The sequence below is a fragment of the Oncorhynchus masou genome, unplaced genomic scaffold, assembly GCF_036934945.1.
Source record: "Oncorhynchus masou masou isolate Uvic2021 unplaced genomic scaffold, UVic_Omas_1.1 unplaced_scaffold_446, whole genome shotgun sequence".
In the NCBI taxonomy this organism is placed as follows: Eukaryota; Metazoa; Chordata; class Actinopteri; order Salmoniformes; family Salmonidae; genus Oncorhynchus; species Oncorhynchus masou.
The window spans coordinates 642,137-652,198 of record NW_027010853.1 but is presented as its reverse complement, the minus strand read 5'-3'; positions in this window follow the sequence as shown (position 1 = coordinate 652,198).

Below are 10,062 nucleotides of genomic sequence, written 5' to 3'. Positions count from 1 at the left end.
TACCAGGGATAACCCCAGCTCTCCCCATCTAACCCCACCAGGGATAACCCCAGCTCTCCCCCTCTCTCTAACCCCAGCTCTCCCCTCTCTACCAGGGATAACCCCAGCTCTCCCTCTCTCTACCAGGGATAACCCCAGCTCTCCCATCTCTCTACCAGGGATAACCCCAGCTCTCCCCTCTCTCTACCAGGGATAACCCCCAGCTCTCCCACTCTCCCCCAGCTCTCCCCCTCTCTACCAGGGATAACCCCAGCTCTCCCCTCTCTCTACCAGGGATAACCCCCCCAGCTCTCCCATCTCTACCAGGGATAACCCCAGCTCTCCTCTCTACCAGGGATAACCCCCAGCTCTCCCCTCTCTACCAGGGATAACCCCCAGCTCTCCCCTCTCTACCAGGGATAACCCCAGCTCTCTTCCAGGGATAACCTGGGGATAACCCCAGCTCTCCCCTCTCTACCAGGGATAACCCCAGCTCTCCCCCTCTCTACCAGGATAACCCCAGCTCTCCCCCTCTCTACCAGGGATAACCCCCAGCTCTCCCCCTCTCTACCAGGGATAACCCCAGCTCTCCCCTCTCTTCCAGGGATAACCCCCAGCTCTCCCCCTCTCTTAGGGATAACCCCCAGGTCCCCCTCTCTCTACCAGGGATAACCCCAGCTCTCTCTACCAGGGATAACCCCCAGCTCTCCCCCTCTCTCTACCAGGGATAACCCCAGCTCTCCCCTCTCTCTACCAGGGATAACCCCAGCTCTCCCCTCTCTCTTCCAGGGATAACCCCCAGCTCCCCTCTCTCTCTCCCCCTCTACCAGGGATAACCCCAGCTCTCCCCCTCTCTACCAGGGATAACCCCCAGCTCTCCCCTCTCTACCAGGGATAACCCCCAGCTCTCCCCCTCTCTCTACCAGGGATAACCCCAGCTCTCCCCCTCTCTCTACCAGGGATAACCCCCAGCTCTCCCCTCCTCCCCTCTCTACCAGGGATAACCCCCAGCTCTCCCTCTCTCTACCAGGGATAACCCCAGCTCTCCCTCTCTACCAGGGATAACCCCAGCTCTCCCCTCTCTACCAGGGATAACCCCCAGCTCTCCCCCTCTCTACCAGGGATAACCCCAGCTCTCCCCTCTCTAACCAGGGATAACCCCCAGCTCTCCCCTCTCTACCAGGGATAACCCCAGCTCTCCCATCTCTACCAGGGATAACCCCAGCTCTCCCCTCCTCTCTACCAGGGATAACCCCAGCTCTCCCTCTCTCTACCAGGGATAACCCCAGCTCTCCCCCTCTCTACCAGGGATAACCCCCAGCTCTCCCCCTCCAGGGATAACCCCAGCTCTCCCCCAGGATCTCTCCCCCTACCAGGGATAACCCCAGCTCCCCCTCTCTAACCCCAGCTCTCCCCCCAGGGATAACCCCAGCTCTCCCCCTCTCTACCAGGGATAACCCCCAGCTCCCCCCTCTCTTCCAGGGATAACCAGGGATAACCCAGCTCTCCCCTCTCTACCAGGGATAACCCCAGCTCTCCCAGGGATAACCTCTCTACCAGGATAACCCCAGCTCCCCCCTCTCTACCAGGGATAACCCCCAGCTCTCCCCCTCTCTACCAGGGATAACCCCAGCTCTCCCTCTCTTCCAGGGATAACCCCTACCTAACACATATTGCACTAGGACTGATGGCTCTCTAGTCACCACACTAGCAGTTAGCTAGCCAGAGGGCTGAGATTAGATAGAATCCCCAATCAGGGTTTACTTCTATAGCCCATACAGCTGGAATGAACAGAACACACAGCCAGACAATGGTATCGCCATGGAGACACGACTGTGATGATCAATCCAACATTCCACGTGAATGGGCTCAGAACACGGAATGGTGATGCGATGTGTGTTCTAATCGTTCTAGTTCTACGGCGTTAGCATCCTAACCCCCCCCCCCCTCTAACACCTTGCATGCTTCCTAACTGCTCTTCTACAGAGTAAACAGACACACACACAGACACCATGACGTTGTTGTACAGGTCTGTATTGAGACTGACGCTATGAGGTCGTGTCTTCTAGCTGTTCTTCACTTTGTAGGATATTTTATACTCTGCTACCCTGACACGTGACCAAAAATTATTTTCTACAACTGAACACGGTTACGTAACACACACACACACACACATCACACACACACTGGCTCCAGAGGATGGCAGTAGCGTGTGTGTGTGTGTGTGTGTGAGTGTGTGTGTTGTAACTGAGAATCTGTATTGATTTTAAACACAGGGATTAAGAGGGAGGAGAGATGCTGTCTTTACCCCATTAGATCAGCTAGTCATCCCGACACACACACTACACATGTACACACACACACACACACACCACACGTGTACACACACACACACAGTACACACTACACACACTAGACGTGTACACACACACACTACACACACTATACATGTACACACACACACACACACGTGTACACACACACACACACTACACGTGTACACACACACTACACGTGTACACACATACACTACACACACTAGACATGTACACACACACACACACTAGACATGTACACACACACACACACACACTAGACATGTACACACACACACACACACTAGACATGTACACACACACACACACACACACTAGACATGTACACACACACTACACGTGTACACACACACACACACACACACTAGACATGTACACACACACACACACACTAGACATGTACTCACACACACACACACTAGACATGTACACACACACCTGGCGTTTACACACACACACACACACACACACACACACACACACACTAGACATGTACACACACACACACTAGACACGTACACACACACACACTAGACATGTATACACACACACACACACACACACGCACACACACACACACACTAGACATGTACACACACACACACACTAGACATGTACACACACACACACACACACACTAGACATGTACACACACACACACACACACACACACAGACACACACACACACACACACTACACACACACACAGACATGTACACACACACTAGACACGTACACACACACACACTAGACATGTATACACACACACACACACTAGACATGTATACACACACACACGCGTGCACACACACACGCACACTAGACATGTATACACACACACACACACACACACACACACACACACACACACACACACACACACACACTACATCATTGCCTGTAAAGTAAAACAGTTTGAAGCCAAACTGGACTTTTTAACTGCGCTGGTGAAACAGCCCTTGATGATGATGATGATGATGATGATGATGATGATGCTCTTATGCACAATATCAGGTTGCAATATCATATAATAATATCTGTACAGAGAAATGAATTGATGATTTTAAGTGTTTGATTTATTTCCTGGTTATTTTGTTGGGTTTGTATAATTCACAGTGATGATTCTAGATGTACGACTCCTTGGGGTTTTTAATCCTTCTGTCTCTAAAGGCATGTAATGTTGTGTCTCTGCAGCTGTCGATTGATTACTTGATTGGTTGATTAATTTCATTGGTTGATTAATTTCATTGGTTGATTAATTTGATTGGTTGATTGATCAGTATTGTTAGGCAGCTGATAGGTTGATCTGCAACAACAACACTGTATATAAAATACACAAAGTGACAATAAATAATGTCATATTTTTACTTTACTATGTGATCTAAGATGACTGTATGACCCTAACCCATACACCCTACCCCCTACACCCTAACCCCTACACTGTAACCCCTACACCCTAACCCCTACACCCTAACCCCTACACCTAGATGACTGTATAACCAATGTTAATGTTCAGCTCCTCCATTTGTCTGTGTAACCCAGATCCCAACCTATACCAATGTAACCCCCAGCTCCTCCATTTTCTGCCCCTAGTCCCAACCCTACACCCTAACCCCTACACCCAAGCCCCTAGTCCCAACCATACACCCTAACTGTTTTTCTGTGTACATGTTTCAGAACATGAATGTGTGTGTGTCTGTGTGTGGGGGGGGGGCAGGACACCAGACAGTGGGATGGAAGGAACATTCATCTAGTTCCAGGTTTCTTTCCTGATGTGATACGGTTGGTTACACATCACAGCTGTGTTGGGTGGGTATGTCACAATCTTCACTTCACTCAGTCAATATGTTTAATTAACACTGCTGATTTCTACTGCGTGACCAATCTGACGCTTGTCCTATAGAGGAGGTGTTTTAACAACAACACCAACAACACAAACAAAAACCACCAGCAACAACACAAACAACAACCACCAACACCAGCAACAACATAAACAACAACCACCAACACCAACACTATCAACAACAACAACAACCACCAACACCAACACCAACAACACCAACAACAACACAAACAAAAACCACCAGCAACAACACAAACAACAACCACCAACACCAACAACACTGACAACAACACAAACAAAAACCACCAACACCAGCAACAACACAAACAAAAACCACCAACACCAACAACACCAACAACAACACAAACAAAACCACCAACAACAACACAAACACCAACAACAAACAAACAAAACCACCAACACCAGCACAACACAAAAACAACAACCACCAGCACCAAAACAAACAACAACCAAACAGCAACAAACAACAACACAAACAAAACCACCATCAACAACAACACCACCAACAACCACCAACACCCAACAACACAGCAACAACACATCACAAACAAACCAACCACCACAACACCAGCAACAACACAAACAAAACCACCAACACCAAACCAGCAACAACACCAGCAACAACACAAACAAAAACCACCAACACTAGCAACAACACAAACAAAACCACCAACACCAAAACTATCAACAACAACAACACCACCACTAACAACAACACCATCAACAACAACACCACCAACAACAACAACACCATCAACAACAACACCACCAACACCACCACTAACACACCACCACTAACAACACCACCAACACCACCACTACTAACAACACCATCAACAACAACACCACCAACACCACCACCACTAACAACACCATCAACAACAACAACAACAAAACAAACAAAAACCACCAACACACAAAACCAACACCAACACCAAAACAACCAACAACACAAATAAACCAACCACCAACAACAACACAAACCAAACCACCAACACCAAAACCACCAACACCGAAACAACACAAACACCCACCAACACCAAAACCATCAACACCACCAACACAGACAAAAATCACCAACACCAAAACCACCAACACCACCAACAACAACAACACCACCACCACCAACAACACCACCACTACAACAAGAACACCACCACTAACAACAAGAACACCACCACCAACAATAACAACACCACAACTAACAACAACAACACCACAACACCAACAATAACCAACAACACCAACAACCACCAACAACAACAACAACACATCAACAACAACACCCCAACAACAACCCATCAACAACAACACCACTAACAACAACACCACCAACAACACCACCAAATAACCAACCACCAACAACAACACCATCAACAACAACACCACCAACAACACCACCACCACCAACAACACCATCAACAACAACACCGGTTACCTACACCACCACCACTAACAAACATCCATCAACACCACCAACACCACCACAACAACAATATAATATACACCAATCAAATATATCACCATTTAGCAGACACCACCATCAACCAACACCACCATCAACAACAACACCACCATCAACCAACCTACCATACACCATGGGTAACCACAACACCAATCAACAACACCACCATAACAACAACACCACCAACACCACCATCAACAACACCATCTTGAGACACAGGACCCCAACACCATCAACAACAACACCACCAACACCACCACTAACAACCATCAACACAACACCACCATAACAACAACACCACAACACCACCAACCAATCAAACAACACCACCAACAACAACACCACCAACACCACCACTAACAACCACCAACAACCACCACTAACAACACCAACATCAACAACAACACCATCAACAACAACACCACCATCACACCACCATCAACAACAACACCACCATCAACAACAACACCACCAACAACACCATCAACAACAACCATCAACCACCATCAACAACACCACCACCATGTGTTGGGTGGGTATCAACAACAACACCACCATCAACAACAACACCACCATCAACCAACACCACCAACACCACCATCAACAACAACACCACCATCAACAACAACACCACCATCAACAACAACACCACCAAACAACAACCACCACCAACACCACCATCAACAACAACACCACCATCAACAACACCATCAACAACAACACCACCATCAACAACAACACCAACAACATCAACAACAACACAACAACACCACCAACAACAACACCACCACAACAACACCACCACCATCAACAACACCACCATCAACAACAACACCACCAACACCACCACTAACAACACCACCATCACCAACACATCAACAACAAACCACCATCAACAACAACACCACCAACACCACCACTAACAACACCTTGGGACCAACACCACCATCAACAACAACATAACCATCAACAACAACACCACCATCAACACCACATCAACAACAACACCACCATCAACAACACCACCATCAACAACAACACCACCAACTTTGTTTTGCCACAACAACACCACCATCAACAACAACCACCATCAACAACAACACCATCAACAACAACCACCACCAAACAACAACACCACCATCAACAACAACACCACCAACAACAACACCACCATCAAAACAACAACCACCAACACCAACAACTCAACAACAACACCACCATCAACAACAACACCACCATCAACAACAACACCACCAACACCACCACAACAACACAACCAACACCACCATCAAAGATATCACAAACACCACCATCAACAACAACACCACCACCATCAACAACAACACCATCAACAACAACACCACCATCAACAACACCCCACCAACACCATCAACAACAACACCAAACACCACCATCAACAACAACACCATCAACAACAACACCACCAACAACCACCATAAACAACCACCATCAACAACAACAAACACCATCAACAACAACACCACCAACAACAACACCACCATCAACAACAACACCACCAACACCACCACTCTAACAACATACCAACACCACCATCAACAACAACACCACCATCAACAACAACACCACCATCAACAACACCACCATCAACAACACCACCACCATCAACAACAACACCACCATCAACAACAACACACCATCAACAACAACACCACCATCAACAACAACACCACCAACACCACCACTCAACACCACCAACACCACCACTCAACAACACCACCATCAACAACAACACCACCAGTACACCACCACTAACAACACTGCACCAACACCACCAATCAACAACAACACCACCATCAACAACAACACCATCAACAACAACACCACCATCAACACCACCAGTCAACAACAACACCACCATCAACAACAACACCACCATCTAACAACAACACCACCAACAACAACACCACCATCAACAACAACACCACCAACACCACCACTAACAACAACAACACCACCATCAACAACACCACCATCAACAACAACACCACCAACACCACCACTCAACAACACCAACACCACCAACACCACCATCAACACCAACACCACCATCAACACCATCAACACCAAACACCACCATCAACAACAACACCACCATCAACAACAACACCACCATCAACAACACCACAGTACACCAACAACAACAACACCACTACACAACACCATCAACAACACCACCATCAACAACAACAACACCATCAACAACAACACCACCAACAACAACAACACCACCATCAACAACAACACCACCATCAACAACACCACCACCAACAACAACACCACCAACAACAACACCATCAACAACAACACCACCAACAACACCACTAACAACACCACCAACACCACCATCAACCGGGACAACACACACCATCAACAACAACACCACCAACAACAACACCACCATCAACATGACTGTATGACCCTACCATACACACCACCACTAACAACACACCAACACCACCATGACTGTACAACAACACCACCATCTTAACAACAACACCACCAACACCACCACTAACAACACACCCTTATATACACCCAAGCAACAACCACCATCAACAACAACACCACCATCAACAACAACACATCAGTTCCATCAACACCAACACCACCATCAATCAACACTTCACCATCAACAACAACACCACCAACACCACCACTAACAACATACCAACACCACCATCAACACAAACAAAACCACCAGCAACAACAACACCACCAACACCACCACTAACAACAACCACCAACACCAACCATCAACAACAACACCACCATCAACACCAACACCACCATCAACACCAACACCACCATCAACAACAACACCAACTGAAACAACACCATCAACAACAACACCACCATCAACAACAACACCATCAACAACAACACCACCATCAACAACACCACCAACAACAACAAAACAAAACACCACAACAAACCATCAACAACACCAACACCAGCAACACCGACAACAAAACACCACCATCAACAACAACACAACAACCATCAACAACAACACCACCATCAACACAAACAACAAACACCACAACAACACAAACACCACAAACAACACCAGCAACACCACCATCAAAAAAACAGCAACACCACCAACAACAACAACACCACCAACACCACCACTAACAACACCACCAAACACCACCATCAACAACAACACACCACAACAACAACCACCAACAACAGCAACAACACAAACACCATCAACACCAAAACCACCAACAACAACAACACAAACAGATCACCAACACCAACACCACCATCAACAACAACACCACCATCACTAGCAACAACACCAACAAAACACCACCAACAACAAAACACCACCATCAACAACACCACACCACACATCAACAACACACCACCAACAACAACACCACCATCAACAACAACACCACCAACACCACCACTAACAACACCACCATCAACAACAACACAACTGTGTCCCGAGATGTTCCAAAAGGCACCTATTGTGTAATGCACTATTTAGGTACATAACTTATATAGTGCACTACTTAGGGTACATAACTTATAAAGTGCACTACTTAGGGTACATAACTTATATAGTGCACTACTTGGGCCAAGTATGACTTAAAGGGGCTAAAAAAATTTTGCACGCCCATCACATTTAACTAACTATATAGTGCACTACTTGGGGTACATAACTTATATCGTGCACTAAATGTGGCTTGGGGTACATAACTTATATAGTGCACTTGTTAAAAAACATAACCATATAGTGCACTACTTAGGGTTGATAACTTACAGTTCAGTTTTATATCTTTATGTTTGAAGCCTGAAATGTGAACTTCAAGGGGACCGAATACTTTGCCACTTCAAACATAAAGATATAAAACTGTCTTTTTGGAATAAATAATCAACATGGACACAATCATGAAGTGTATGAACGACATTTATTGCATGATATTTCAAAAACTGCAACAAATCAACAAACTGAAAAACTGCTAGTATGGACGTGCAAAAACTTTGATTCAAACATGCCCAATAAACTGATTAATTAATTTATGGATGCGCCACAATTTTGCTAAACATGCGATGGACCAGCTGTAAACTGCTTGATTCTAAACATGCTTGGGGTATAAACTGATTGATTCTATCAGTTTTTCAATAAAGAGATCCTAAACATTTAGTTGGATCCCATTCTAAACTCCTTGATTCAAAACAGCTCGATGCTCAGTGAATAAACTGGATTCTAAACATGCTAGTATGGAGAGCATTTGCTGAAAACATGCTAGTATGGATTTCAGTTCTTTGATCCAAGATTCTGATTGATTCAAACATCTGTGACTTTGACTTGGCCATTCTAACACCTGGATATGTTTATTTTTAAACCATTCCATTGTAG